Source organism: Columba livia, chromosome 13 (assembly GCF_036013475.1).
Source record: "Columba livia isolate bColLiv1 breed racing homer chromosome 13, bColLiv1.pat.W.v2, whole genome shotgun sequence".
NCBI lineage: Eukaryota > Metazoa > Chordata > Aves > Columbiformes > Columbidae > Columba > Columba livia.
In genome coordinates this window covers 6710098-6725335 of record NC_088614.1, presented here as the reverse complement: position 1 = coordinate 6725335, position 15238 = coordinate 6710098, and the positions used below count along the sequence as shown (strand labels likewise).

General features: G+C 46.7%; 1 protein-coding gene across 8 annotated transcripts in view; it reads left to right on the top strand.

Moving 5' to 3' along the window:
• ZNF469 (zinc finger protein 469) overlaps positions 1–15238 on the top strand; it is a 240008-nt gene that overhangs the window by 137761 nt on the left and 87009 nt on the right. For all 8 annotated transcript variants that reach the window (XM_065028765.1, XM_065028766.1, XM_065028764.1 and 5 more), the window contains one exon: positions 6586–6677. The gene's annotated coding sequence lies outside the window, so the exon portion shown is untranslated. The remainder of the gene's footprint in view (positions 1–6585; positions 6678–15238) is intronic.

The window sequence follows — 15238 nt, the reverse complement described above, 5'->3', positions numbered from 1 at the left end:
ATGGAAATTTTGGGGAGGGGGGAGGCCAGGCTTACCCCATGGCATGGTGCTGAGAGTGTGGGGTGGCATTAGCAGGGGGCTAGAGTGGGGGTCCTACAGCCTCCTGCACTTCAAGGAGCTCCAGCTGGAGTCGCAGGTGGTGCTCCCAGGCTCAGAGCATGAAGCAGGAGTGTCCTCTGAGCCTGGAACGGAGCAACGGGGGCACAGTCTTCAAACCCTTCATTCTTGAGCTTCAGCATCGCTGTTTGACCTTGAGCATTTGAGCTGGGAAGTTTTAAGCCATTTTTAGCTGCATGGTTGCGAAGGGGAAGGGAGGGAGAGAGAAATACCACGCGGTTAGTGTTACATCCCCGACACAATAGGAACTTTTATTAGCAATTTTCCATTGTGTTGCAAATGGCAAAGATCATGGTTATATTTGCATGTTTCAGACTGTCCTGGAGAGTTAGCTTTCCTCTTGCGATTGGGTAATAGTTTTCACATTGCATTAGCTTCGGCGTTTGGAGTGAGAGACGAAAGCTGCAGCTGAAGAGCACCAGTTCTGCCATCGCAGACCTTCATTCTTACCTGGTAGTTCAACCTACAAACATGTTGTAAGAAGCTTGATCTTTGTGAGATAGAAAAAGAGGAGGTGGCAGGTGGGCAGTACCTTTGCTCCAGGGCTATTGATTGCACTCTCAGGCCAATAACAATGTATGCATTCCTGGCTAGAATAACAATAAGGACATTTCTTTGCTCTGGGATAAGTCAAGATTTAACTAGATTTATGCTTGGCTCTGTAGAAGACTTGCAGCTATTGACAGTCTGAAAGAAATTAGGCCAAGAAAACAAAACTGAATCAACTGGGAATCTTTGGAGCTTTCAGTCTGCAGTGTTGCTTCCAGGAACATAGGACCCAGGCGCTTTGACTCCGAGCCATGGCCATGTCGTTTTTGGTGGGTTTTTTTCCCTTTGAGATTTTGCACAGTGCATTCCGTGGGGGAGTTCTGCTCCGCGGTCTGGATGAAGCTGTGATGTGCGTCTTTCTTGTCGTGGGACTCAGAGCATGGTCACCAAACCACTGGCTGATATCAGGATGGAATCTCAGAGAGCTCAGGTCTCTCCTTGTCTTCCCCTGCATAGCAAGTCATGGCTGTAATGCCAGCGGTAGATGGGAAGAGTCACCAGAGCACTGTTCCCTAGGTCATTGTCCTCCTCTTGCAGCTCTTCACAAGCTCTCTAGCCTCTGTGCAACATCACTAGAACAGAAATCCCTAGTTAAAGCATCTTGCCAAAGGGTGGGAAGCTGTTGCTGCTGAAAGCAACCTGCTCCACTGAGCCTTGGTGCTTCTTCCTAAGAGAGACAAACTGATAATAGTTTTTTGTATATGCTTTCTAGAAACTGGCAAGTTAACCCCTTTGTCCTGAGAAATATAGTTAAATTGATGTTGGTCCCAGCCTTGGGTCTATTTTCTCTTGTTCCTCCAACAGATCTTCTGTTTTTAGAGTTTACTCTTGATTCACTTCAGGGTAGTGCCAAACATTGGAAATGAAACTCAATGTGCTGCAGACAGGGTTTTCATTCTGAGGTTGCACTTTGTATCAGGACTTTATCAAGGTGCTTGAGCTATAGGGTGAGCTTCCTTGAGCTTGGTGCTATACAAGACCCAGGTGCCTTCTGAACAAGGTGCTCTCCCTACCCTCTGCTTTGCTAAACACAACTCCATCTCTGCCATGTAAGCCCAAGGGAAGAAGCATACGTGTACTATACAGCATGAAGGTCGGGATGACATTAGGGTTGTAGAGTGTCTATTTGTCCATTCTGCTCACAGAAAAAGCTTTTTATGTTGTGTTACCATCTGGACAGCAAATGTGCCCTCCTACGGGAACTCAGTTTTGACCTTTGCTCATTTGGTTTAAGAATGAATATAAGGCAAATGTGTAACATTTGCACTAGGGATTTCCTGTTGGCACCACAGATAGGTCGGGAGAGCTGACTTGGCTGTGTTGTTGTGTCATGTATTTATGATACGTGTATATAAATGCATATGTTTGAGTTCATTCTTCTTATTTGGCAGAAGCTGGAGAAGACAGAACCTCTATTTGAAGGAAGGGTGTTCCCAATGTAACCAGTTTAGATCTGTGATTATTAGTTTTGACGTGAACAGCAAGTTCCACCATACGCTGAGAGCTCCGCACAACATGCTCCTTGATGCCGGTGGCACAGTCGTCATCAGGAGACAAGCGTGTCTGCTGCGGGTCCTTTGATTCGTGGTGCCTGTTGCATGGATCGTGACCACGGGTCAATCTGACCCCCTGCAGACCATGAACACGTTGTTGCTTGTTTTATCAGCCGTTAGCACAGAGGGCTTGTGGTGTTTGGTGATCTCTGACATTTGGGCTGTTCAGCTGGTGACTGTCAGACTTGTGTAGTTCAAGCATGATGGAGAAAGCTTGTGGTGTTTGGTGATCTCTGACATTTGGGCTGTTCAGCTGGTGACTGTCAGACTTGTGTAGTTCAAGCATGATGGAGAAAGCTCAGATGAGTCCCTCCCCATAGGTGTTGGCTGGATTTGGCTGAGACCCCTGCCTGTATGCTTTTCTCCTCTTTTCCATTTAGAAGTCCTAACATCCAGCAAAACCCCAGCATAACCTGTAAGCAAAGACTTGGAGCTCTTTTTTGGAGGAGAAGGAAAGCTCAGCCTTCCATTTATTAAGCGACCTTGTAGCTCACTGCCAAAGCAGATTGGGGAGGCAGAGTTGAGCACCCTGACTCAAAATGAGGAGGTTTAGTTGGTTAAACATCTGCTGAAGGTTGGAACTGTTGCTGACAGTGCTGGAATAGCCCCCTTGCGTTCGCCTGGCTTGGTACAAGCTCGCAGCAGCCCCAACTCCGTCCAACACCCTTCAGCTCCCTGCGACATCCCCACTTGATGCTGTGACTCACTTTATAGTGTTTAAATGGGTCTTGCCAAGATTAAATTGGAAAATAAACCCCCATGGCTCAGGCTTGAGCTGTTGAGATTATGAAGATTGATCAAATAGCACAATTAAATGTATTTATTAAATAAATGGGTGGTTTATTTTCCTTTCGCCTTGTGGCCGCGGGGCCAATGCTGAGCTGTTTCTGGCTTTAAATGGGTCCCACTGTGCAGATACCAGCACAGGCGAGGGCTTAATCGAGCCTTTGCTTTGGACTGTTGAGCGAGACCAGCCGGTTTTGCTTTTTTGGGTTGGTACATGGTTTAGTTTGCCCATTTTATTGCGCTGGCTGAAAAGCTGCCCAGTGCGGGTTCTTCCAGACAGACCTGGGGGTGTTTCCATTTGTGTCAAGAAAACTGGGCTTTGACGGTCAAAACAACACAACTTCATCCTTCCATCCCATGTCCCTCACAGTAAGATTAAAAGTATGTCTATCTTATATTTTTTCTTTTTATAACCTGACTTTGTTTTAAAATGCAAAGCCTGGTCTGCATCCCACCCACTCTAGCACTGTCCCTTTAAAATTTGACTTTGGCAGCAGGTCTGGTGGCTGTGGCTCCTGTCCCGAGCAGATGGCTTTAGTTAGGCGAGATTCAGTGGCAGGTCCCTGGGATGCCGAATCTCTGCCTTCTTCTGTCATCAATAAAGCCATTGAGAGAATCTTCAATAAATAAACAAAAAAGCATTTCTCAGCAGACAGTGGGATGGAAAATGACTCATAGGAAAACAGGGTATAAAGTACACTCTAGTATTAGGTATTACATGTGTCGAGTTTCTGTTTGGGCTCCAAGAATGCTGTGGTTTTCTCTTAAGGCTTATGCCATTGTGGAATAATGTCATTGTGGAGTATTTGGTCAAGATGAGCAGATTGAGTCTGGTGGTTACTTACAAATATATATCTCTGTAATTTTTCAGCGTTCGGAAAATCTGTGACACGCAGTTTTGGGAGGCTACGGGCAATTATTGCTGTTGCTGTTTCCACCCCTGCCGAATGCCATGAAAACTGCTGGCATCATGCTTTCTCTTCTCCTCTCTTCTCTTTTCCTTCTTTTCATTCATGTAGGGCCTACTTTTTTTTCTTGGATTGGGTGCAAACAAACTGGACAGGATCCTTTGTGCTGGCTTAGACCTACTAAAGAACTAATCCAGTCCTAAGGAGAGGCAGGCAAGAGAACATGTGATATTAATGCAAGCAAAGAGAAAAATCGTCAGGGGATGGAGGAAAATGGGTGAGAAACATCCTGCACAGAACCCACCAGGGCAAAGTTGGGGACCCCCAGCAGTGCCAGTGGTGATCACCGAAAAGGCTTTTGGAGGAGAAACCTTAATCTGCAAACTTTTGCTCCTTCTTTGTGGACATGAATGGATGCACTGGGAAAAGGGACATTTCGGGTGACACTTGTTCCAGCAAAACATCCCCAGAGTTCAGGAGATGCCTGAGGAGGGCTGATACCCAATTTCTCTTTCCTTGTATCTTGCGATCTTCATTTTCAACACAATAGTCCCTAGAAACACTGCTGTATCCATTTTTGGTAGGAAGTGGTAGGATATTCTGATTTCTTCCCATTTTTTAAGTGAGCTGATGATTAGAAAAGGAGAAAAAACTATTTAACGGTTTGATCTCCAGACTCTTGACAGAAAAATGTGTGCATTTTGATGATGCTAACTCTAGAAATTATAACTGTGTGATCCTGTTAGGTGTTATCATCACTTCTGCCTCCCGGACTGCACCGCATGGGCGTTCGACAGCTCAGGGTCAGCTCCAGGCAGCCCCTGCTCGAGCATCGTTGAACAGCGAAAAGGAAACATCCAAGGATGAACTCGAAGGAAAAGCGCTCGTGCTGCGGCCTCAATGAAATATTTATAGAGCATTATATACACAACTGCGGACAGGCTTTAAAAACGGGAAACACTTGAAGCAAAACGAGGCTTCATTTGCTAGCATTTCCTAGCCAAAAAAATAAAAAAAGCACATATACAAAGAGCCGTTTCTAGTTTTGCCCATGTATTGCAATCCCTCATGTGTGCTGCCTTCTTTTTGGCTTGTTTTCGGCAGTTTCTGTTGGTAATGGATACAGGGGGTACCTGTGCGTGTACCTCAATGGAAGATTCTGCCCCGTGGCCAAAAGGAAAGCAGAGGTGCCCTGGCAGGAGGTGGTTTTGTCTGGCGGCTCATTTTTGGGAAGGGCTGGTGCATGATTGCTGAAAGTTCCTCCTGAAGCATATACGAGCCTGCTAATGACTTGCTGAAGGAGTACGTAATTAGCTTTATTTTTCTTACCATTGCAATCTCTACCTACTACATAGTTGATACACCTTTGTACCACCATTAAGCTAATATTAGTTTAATACAGAACATTAATTATGGACACATAGAGTGTGTTTATAAACATTATAAATATGTATTATGTTAAGACATAAATATAAATGCATATTGGTGGAAAAAGGAGTGAAGGGCTGCCAGTGCCTGGATAATGTCCTAGCATTTCCAGGATGGAGGAACATCCAGGTGGTTCAGGAATAACGTGGTCCAGCATCTGCTGGGGAAAGCCCTTCCAGCCACATCACATCACAGTGATGGCATGTGCCATTCCTTCGATGCAATTATTCTTCATAGGCTCATTGACCTGAAACTAAACTCTTGGAAAAGCTGAGATTTGAGGCAGCTTTTGTCTGTCCAACTCCGAACAAGGAGAGATGGAGCTCCGGGGGAAGGGGCAGACATGTGGGGGAAGCCGGTTTGCCATTCCCGTGGATGTTTTCAGGGGATTAAGAAGGGAATGATCACTCTCCAAGCCTGTCTCAAGGTTTAAGAATTACCTGGAGGGGCCGCTGGAATCCATTTTTGGATGACTGGAGATTTTTTCCTATCTGCAGTGACAGAAAGCGAGTCCAGCGGTCTGCAAACACCCCCCGAGCTGTCAGAAGAATAATGGTTGATTTCTGGAGCTTGGTGGAAAGCTGACCCACAGCAGACTGTCCCGGGAGCCGGGGGCCTGGGGACAGAGGAGGTGCATGAAACTAGTCTCTAGTTGCTCCACCACTTGGGTTTGGAGAGGAATGGGGGAAGAAGAGGAAGCAGGGGAAGAGTCCTGCATTTCCCTGAGGTTTATTGTTGCCTCTTCCGATCTCCTGGAAACGCCCAAATTTAGCATTGGGAAAGTGGTGTTGGAGAGGAGCACTTTGGGTTCCCGCCACTGTCTCCCCAAGCCCGGAGGAACTGCTTCTGCCAAGGCCCTGGCTGGTAACTAGAAAGACTGGAAGGTGTTTGGGGAAAGAAACAAAGTTTTGTGGGCTACAAGGAGCCCTGACTCCATCCACACCATCGTCTCAGCTGGAGGGAGATGTGTGGCCTGATGGAGAGTCCCTCCCAGTCCTGTACCTGGAGAGTGGGCATTGGCACCACTGTCACAAGTGATGTTTGCTGTGCCTTTTAGCTTTTTCTTCTAACATTTCTTACGTGCTTTCCCCTACTTGCTGTTTTAATTGCTAATATACCCCATTTTTATTGCTGATATCCCCAGATAAAGTGGTTAGTGAGACAACAGAGGAGCAGTAACAAAGACCTTTTTGTTTGCTAACAAAATCTCATGATGTTTTTGGGTTTGTTTTATCTTCCCAAAGGTGTCTGGCAGCAGGTGAGGGGCACAGCTTAACACCGAGGCCATCCCAGACAGCTCTGCTGCCCACCGGAGTGCAGACGCGCTCAAGGAACGGTAAGGAAATAGCCTTTTGTTTCTCCTGAACTGGTAAATCGATGAACGCAATGCAGAATGTTTTCTCCACCGTGCTTTTGTGCCCAGGGACAGGACTTCGCTTGGGAGGTTTTATTTGCAGCTATAGAGGTTGTTCCTTCCTGATTTACATACGTATACGTTCTTATGACGTGGTGCTACTTGTAGGGTGAGTCACAATTATACTGCACCTTCCAAAATAACTGCGCTGTAGAAACCCAGATGTTCAGGTTGTGAAAGCCAGCACTCGAGTCCCACCGTTGGGAAGCGGGGAATGCCTCGGGCAGCATGGAGATCTTGGCCGTCGAGGTTGTGTGTGTATGTGTATGTATGCCACCGCGCTTGGTTCCTGTTTTTTTCTGGGTGCTCCAGGTTCTGTATCCGTGGGACACGTTTTCTGCCTTCCCTTTCTCTTTGGTGTTCATAAGATGCTGCTGCAGCCCAAAACGTGACCTAATTTTTTCTGACGCTGTATCTTTGCAAAACCAGCATTATTGCAGGCCGCTGTTTTCCAGATTCAGGACTTTAGGGCAGTTCTCTCCTTTGGGGAAAAAAAAAAGAGGAAAAAATCACTCTAGAAGCCCAAGAATACTGAGCAGCCTTCCATTAAGGGGCGTTCCTAAGCAACCCTACAATAACAAATGGAAAAGATGCCCACAGCCCGTTTTCAGCGACCCTCTTGTGTTTGAGCAGGTCTTGTGGGCAACCCTAAAAAAATACAAAACCAGTATGCAGATGGGAATGGGGTAAAAAGAATGTTATAAAAGTAGCTTTCCAGCTTCTAGGGAGTTGGAAATAATGTTAAAAAAGATGTTGTTAGTTAATACTGATGAATGATCCTCTGGCAGCACCATTAATCAAAGCTAATCATTGAAATGTTTTTGGGACCGGAAATTTGTATGCGCTGGTTTTGATTCCTGCATAGAATAAATGGCTTTATTGGTTTTTTCTATGGAGTTTGACAAGCATCCAGTGACCTGCTGTTTTCTTGACCTTCTGATGACTCGGGAAGATCTAGAGGGCCCAGGAGAGGTTTTGCTGGTGTTAAGAGCTCGAGTTAATACTTCTCAAAGCAGCTACAGGAGTCAGTGCACACCCCTGTTGGATCTTGGGTTGATTTTTACCTGTGATTTTTAGCTTTATTTATTTGCTTTTGCTGAGCGTGTGCATTTGCAGTCCAGGTATCTCTTTGGTATAGACTTGCAATTCAGGGAGGATGGTTTATTCCCTTGTATTTCCAAGTCATCGCTCCACAAACAATCCTGCAACAATTCTGCATCCATCCCCCCTCCTAAACAAGGCGTTTGGAGGTATAAAGGCCTCTTGCTTATTCATACCAGGAAAATTACTCTTCTGCTTACCTGCTTTGCGAAGATATTTCTGCAGTGCAGGTGTGACAGAAAAGATTGGCTCAAGTTTTTTATTCGGCATGTGTCCTATAAAAAACAGCTAAACTCCCCATCCAGGAGACTGAAAAGTGATTTGAGGTCAAAAGCTCCAGATGACTAACCGGCCAATTCTGATTTTATGGGTCCCACAAGTTTCCCGGACACCTTTTCATGCAGAGGACAGCCAGGTGAGCTCTGCAAATAACAACCACCATCAGGTCCAGTGTGAGGGTCCCTCTGTGCAAAAGCTCACAACTGATTTCCAGGCCATCAATTTTACACCAAGGCTGGAAAGCTGTGTGCCCCTTCTGCACAGTTTTTTCTTGCAACAGCAAAACAAACGTGAAATTCATCAGCGAGAGCTGAACCCTGGATCATCTGTTTAAAAAAATGCGGACTCTTGCCAAGCTGATAGAAAGGAAAACCGGAGGAGTGTAAAAATTTATATCTCATTTCATACCACATTGTTGACAAGGACACTTGTGCGTCCAAGCCACTGTTCTCTGCAGTTAGGGAAACTAATTGCAATAATGGGAGATGAAACGCAAGGGTCAGCCAGAAGCCAAGGACCAGCCCGTAGCTGTCGATTGCTATACCAACCACAGTCAATGGTAACAAATTTTATGGTGGTGGTGGGACCACGGTGCAGAAGAATAAGAAATCAGAGAAGGGAAATGCATATAAAGTGCCTTGGAAATCCCCCTGCCATTGCGGCGTTACCTTCCTAAATGGCTCCTAACCCCAGCCCACGTCCTTCTGAATGAGCCATTATGTACGTTATGTGTCAGCAAAGGCTCGTATTTGTTTTTTTTCTCTTTGTCTCAGTGCTTCAGATAACTTTTTGCTGTGCGATCCCCGATGTTTATTTTTTCTCCCTAAGAGCTGATAGCTAAATATATTCCCAATCTCCACACGTTGACTTTTGCTGTTTATTTAATGACCTTCGCTCACTTCAATATGATTAAGTTCATCTGTGTCTGGGTGTTTTGGTTAGCATTAAATTCCCTTTATTTTGTGAACTTAATTTCCACACCATGCTTTCTCCCGGTTGCCTTCCTGTAAGTGAGGAGGGTGGATTTTCATCCAGGTCTCCCCTCCTCCCTCCACTCCTGTTTTGCAATTTTTCCTTCCTGGCTTTTCCCTGACGGGCTTTCCAGTTCTTGCCTCTGGGAGCATGAAAATCCACCCTGGAACAAGACACTTTCTCCAGCAAAACCAAAACTTTTTGCTGCCGAGGGGGAGCCAACGCTGCCGTGGGGAAGGCGCTCGAGATCTGCATCCCTTCGTCACATCACCCGCTTGGGACGTCCCCAAAATCCATCCTGTCGCAGAACCCGGGCCCTTTACACAGTCTTGGGTTAGCGGTTGGACTCGATGATCTTAAAGGTCTTTTCCAACCTAAATGGTTGTGTGATTTTATCCTCACTGCTACCATCAAGGGATGGTGTCGGTGGGTCTTACTGCACGTGCGCCAAGGCAAGGAACCGCTTGGCCGGTGTCCGCCTGTTAACGGTGACTCAAAGCGTGGGGTGACATTTGGGATTTGTGCATGGGTGGGTTGTTTTATTCCTTTTATTTTGTGGCGTGGTGTCCAGTCGAGCGTCTGTGCAGCTGGGAGGGAGAGCAGGGCTCAGCCCTGCAACAGCAACCGAAACGCTCCACCTGGAGGTGAAAGCAAATTATAACGGGGGCTCAGTGGCCAGCTGGGATCTGGAGATCAACAGCTGAACCAAAAAAAAAAATGGTAGATATTTACCTTGTGTTGACCCATAACCGAGGTTATATTGAGGAAAAGAAGCCGCGATTTAAAAGGAAATAAAACACCCAGCTTAACCCCTGGATCAGTATAGTACTGTTAGCATGAAGTCTCTGTTAGTCCCCTTTCTTTTAATAATTACTTTAATTCCAACTTGAATGTGGATAAACATAGTAGTTTCACCTAAAGTTCATATTAATGAATATACTTGCTTCTAAATGTTCTCTGCATCATGAAGTTAAAAGCAATTTAAATACTCTGTGTGATAGGGGCTGTAAAATTTCATACTAGTGGACACACTAGCATTGAACTTAAATTTGCATGGAATTTTATCAAAAGCTTTCCAGATAAAAGCCACCATTTTCTGTTGAGATCAGGCATCATCCTTCTAGCAGCTCTATATTAAGATCGTTAATGATTGGACTCGATGATCTCAAAGGTCTTTTCCAACCAAAATGATTCGATGATTCTAAGGCTCTTCTTTCCCGGGCACTGAGTATCTGCCTCTTCTTCCAATTTTACTCCTTTCAAACATACATCTTAAATATCCCATGCAACTCCTGATGTTCACCATTCAACCTGCCTGCGGTTTACAGAAACAGCATTTTTCAGTTATGAGCAATTTACTGAAATGAAGTCACGCGGACTAATTAGAACGACAATTCCAAGGGCTCAGGACCTCGGGGAAAGTTGGGGCTGTGTTTGAGGCAATATCTGTGTATTTTGGAATAACAGCTTGCTGCTAGCTCAGATGAGCGCTGAACTGGACGAGCCGGTGATCTGATCCACCGGGCATTTCCACTGTTCCTTCAAACAAAAAAAACCCTCCGTCATCCCTGGGGATATTTTGTATGTAAATATTGCTCCGAGGGAATTTAGTGCTGAATGTATGTGGAAAATAACCAAAATATGTAGTCATATATCTTGCAAGACTTACAGGAAATTAGCGCAAGTGAATTACCCTAAACAAAATTACCCTGCCACAGAGCACATGTGTTCCAAGGAAGAATTTGAAAATCATTTGAGAAGGTTGTGTGTTTTTTTTCTTTGCAAAGCTAATGGATCTCATAATTTTGCACAACCCTATTGGAAAGAGGAAAGAGCCTGCCTTGTCCAATTAAGAATTAGAGGTAGAGCAGCAACAGGGAGAAAGAGTCCTATTAAAAAAAAAAAAAAAAAGAAAAAAAGAAAGAAAAGAAATTATCTGGTTCTTAGGCTCCATGAAATCCTGCTGAATCGGGAATTGCGATATTTGCTGGTACCAAAAAAATGCTGGTGGCTTGTTGCCAAGACTTGGCTTAAAAATGCCCTGTGCCGGGGGGGGGACCGAGGGTGGGCTGGGAGAGGTTCCGCGGGCCATGGCAGCTCTTGCAGAAGCCAAGGACCCATTTTCCAAAATATGAGCAGAATCACAGTGTCTCGTTTAGCATATTTAAGTATTTACTGCTGTCTCAGGAAGCAGGAAATTCCTACCGCCATGGGGGGAGCACAGAGTTCAGTCGGACAAACGGGGAGGATAAAAGATGCTCGGAAAACAGGCTTGATCCTGATGGGGTTCAGCAGCCTCTAGTTATATGATTATTTATCATCATGAGGGCACGGCACGGTTTTGGGGTGGAGATAGCTGATGGCTCGAAGCAAACTGGTGCGGCTGGTGGATTTGGAGGTGTAAACAGCAATTCTGCCCGGTGCATTTAGAGGAAGGTGCTTCTGCCCCAGCCCTGGCTGCGGAGAGGCTGCATTTTTCTCAAACAATGCTTTGGGTTATCATAAAAATCAAGGAGCTGGCTTCAAATAGGCTCAGGCTTTCAAGTTTATTAGCTGTGTTTTCAAGCTGGGCTCCAGTTTCTTCTGCTGGAGCGCTCGCCACGTTCTTCTCTCCATCTCCTGCTGACCATAACGAGCTGTTGGAGGGGAGAGAAGGTCAAACTCCTCCAGCATCAGGTGTGAACGGGGGCGTGGGGAAAACAGATCCCTGTTGTCGTAGCAACCAAAGCAGAGCCCTTGGCGGGACAGAGAACATCCCCGAATTAGCAGCAGGGGCGATGCAGCCAGGGCAGGATGCTGAGGCAGTGCCAGGACTCGGGTGGCCGTGACACCCTGAGCCACCTTGTCCCCACACGCGGGGTTAAGCTCTTCCAACAGCTCATGTCTCGCTCCCCGGTGCAGGGAGGCCTTTTGGCGCTGAAATAGTTTGCTTTGCAGTCTTTACCATAGAAACTATGATGGAGCTGCCTGGTTTTTTGGAGGATCACTCAGAGGTGTCAGCAGGCTGGTGCTGCTTTGCTTTGGCATGGATGAGTTGTGGTGAGCAAGGAGCAGATACCAGGAGGTTAAAGGCATTTAAGTTTGGTGAGATCCAGGTCCATCCATCCAGGGACTGGCAGCTCTGGCCATATTATTTTTAGTTGTCCTGGTGTTTGTTCTACCAAGAAAAGATGTCAACACAAAAGCGAATCCGTAGAGAATATTGTATAATAATGACCACAGGTTTTACAGTCAGGAAGATGCTTTTTCTTTTCAAGGCAGTTGAGTTGTCCTGCACAGAGCTCAGCTGCTGCTTGGGGGAGTAAAGGATATTCGTGTCCTCATTTTTGGCATTTGGCTTCCCTAAGGCCAGTGCAGCAAAGAGCCTTGCAAAGCTCCTTTGCATCCAAAGGCTGCAAAACATGTGCTGTTCACATCCCAAAGCGTTCCTGCTGGTTTGTCTTTCCTTCTCCTGCTGCTGTTTCTTGATGAAGCTTCCTGTGGGTATTTTGGGACTGAAGCAGGGTCCCTGAGTCAGCAGAGTGAGGGGTTTCAAAAGGGCTTTTGCAAAAACTGAAGCTCTGGTTTGCATGATGGGAGTAAGCTCAAGCCGTCTGCTGTACCACTGCATTTTCTCTCCTGGAAACACGGGGGTAGGAGACCATAAGAGTGACCTGGGAAATGTACTCGGGCTTTGTCAGAATCCAGACACCAGCCTGCTGATAGGGGAAAGAGATTTTAAAAATGGAAATAACCTTTAAGCAAGAACCATCTTCACTCTGCATGAGCCTCATCCCCTCCCTGGGCGCAGTTCCCAGCACACTCCGTGTTGTTCTCTGTTCCTGGATGGGAAACAGCATTAAAAAAAAAGAAAAAAAAAATCAATGTTTGTAATTTTCTGCTTGGGATTTGCCATATGCTGCTGAACCTTTGTTCTCAAGACCTGCTGTTGCGAAGCCTAATGCCACGATGATGGGGTGAGCATTGGCGGTGTCCCAGCTCCCAGCTGAGGAGGGTCCTTGATGCAAGGTTGGGCTGTCGGCTGCGGGCTGAGATCTCCGGTAAGATGCTTTACCCAAATGGCAGACAGCAATCAACAGTCCATCTAAATTAAGGGGGTTTTAAGCCTATAGTGTGCCTTGTCTGCTAATTCTGAGAGTCAGCACGATGGCAGCAATGGCCTCAGTGTTAAATAGCATCGTCTTGGCTGTTGGCGAATTCTGGCTGGGAAAAAGGATGTTTGTGAACTGCTGGTGTAACCACCTCAAATATCAAATTCGTGGTTGGTGCTTTGCAGAATCTGCACTCCTTTTCGGGGTTCCTGGAGTAGCTTTCCCATACTTGGGGACCCCCATCCTTCCATCCCAAGGGACCCGGTGACAGTGACAGCCAGTGACAATGCTGGGAGCTGCTCCTTGCAACGCAGCCCGGCCGAGGAAAGCTCGTCTGTCCTTGGGCCAGCGCTGTGCCCGCTGCCAGGTGGGATCTGTCAGCTCTGCCATCACAGGTAACAGCAGCGACAGGGGCAATAGCAGCTACTCCAAACTGACAGGTGACTTTTTTCCTCCCGTGCAGTTCACTGGGAGGTCAATGCACTCGAGGGGCTTTTTAAATTTCTTTTTTTTGCTGTGATAGTGGGGAGTTTTGTGGCTCAGCCTGTCTTTGCTCTGAGTGGTAACTCCCGAGCAGATGAAGCGTGAATTCACCTGCCTTACCTTAGGCATCTAAAGCTCAGACACCTTCTCCTGTGCTAATCACCTCCTTAACAGCCACGCAACGGCACTCAACATGTCCTAAAACAGGTGTCAGTGGGGAGTTGCAGCAGCAGCCTGCTGAGGATGAGGTTTTCTGTCTCCAGGGCCCATCCTCTGCCTGAAATCACCCCGCAGCACATCCTGAGCTTTGCTCTGTTGTGGTACCAAGCTGGTACTCAGCAGAGGATTTAACACATCCTGAATCCTGCTCCGAGAAATGGTGGGTGCTCCTGCAGCCACTTTCTGTCCTCGCTGCCCAAGGTCAAGGTGTTGCAGCTCCATGGGGTTGGAGGAGAAGGTCAGAGCTTGCTACAGAGTTTAGACCAAGCCTAGGTAAGCCATATGTCTTGAGACCCAGGCTGGGAGATCTGAAAGGTCATGACAGTAAAGCCAGGTACTCCAGTTTTCATGTGTTTGCCTTTATAGATGTATCACCTCCTCTGGAAGCAGAGGCTAAAAGTTTGCATACACTCCAGCGTCTTTTAAAAGAGACTTTTGCGTAACCTGAATCCTTCTAAGCAGTAACGGGTGTTTCCTTGATGTGCAACAGCCATCCAGAAAGCACACAGAGCTGCTTTACAACACCCAGCTGCCTGCGCTGGTTTATGGAAGCTCTGCTGCAACACCGGTTAAGCTCCCAGTCACTCCAAATCAGCTACCAGAAGCTGGCAGAGGTTTTCATATCGCTGCTGGTCGGGATCTCCGTGTACCCAGGGGGTGATTGACTGTGCTGACATCCCTGCGGAGACACCCACGTGCAGCAGTTCTGTGTTTCAGCTCTAATTTCTCAGACATGAGGTGAGATGACACCTTATCCCATTTCCCTGCTCCTTCCTGGACACATTGCGCTGTCCCTGCTGCTGCTCCTCTCTTGCAATACGAACGCTCAGCCTGATCCCCTGTGCCCATCCCAGTCCCTGTAGGACCTGAACATGGTTGCATGTGCTCATGATGATCCCGGCACATCCCCACTGTCCATCTGCTGCAGAAGGGGTGATGAGGTTTATAGAAAATCAGGAAAGCTGGCTAGACCAACCCAGGACATGTCCCTTCTCAGGGAGGTTATCTGTCCGGGGAGTTCTCTGGCACCAAAATATGGTGGTTGGATATGAGAAATGTCTGGCTTTGATAGAATTTTTTAACTATTGGAGTGGGTGTGGGATGGATTCCCCCTGCTCCCTCTCCAGTCTTCTCTCTTCTTCCCCAAAGAATACCCTCTCCCAAACAAAGAGCTTTGTTATGTCTCGTTGTCTTCTCTGGCACTTGAAAATGCAAGTTTTTCCCATCTATCTTTTTGGCATCTGTTCACGCTCTCCAGGACTTTGTTGGTTTTGTGCTGATTTTTGCTCAGAGATTTGACTTCAGGACCATGGGAAAGACTTTATGGCTGTGATGGGG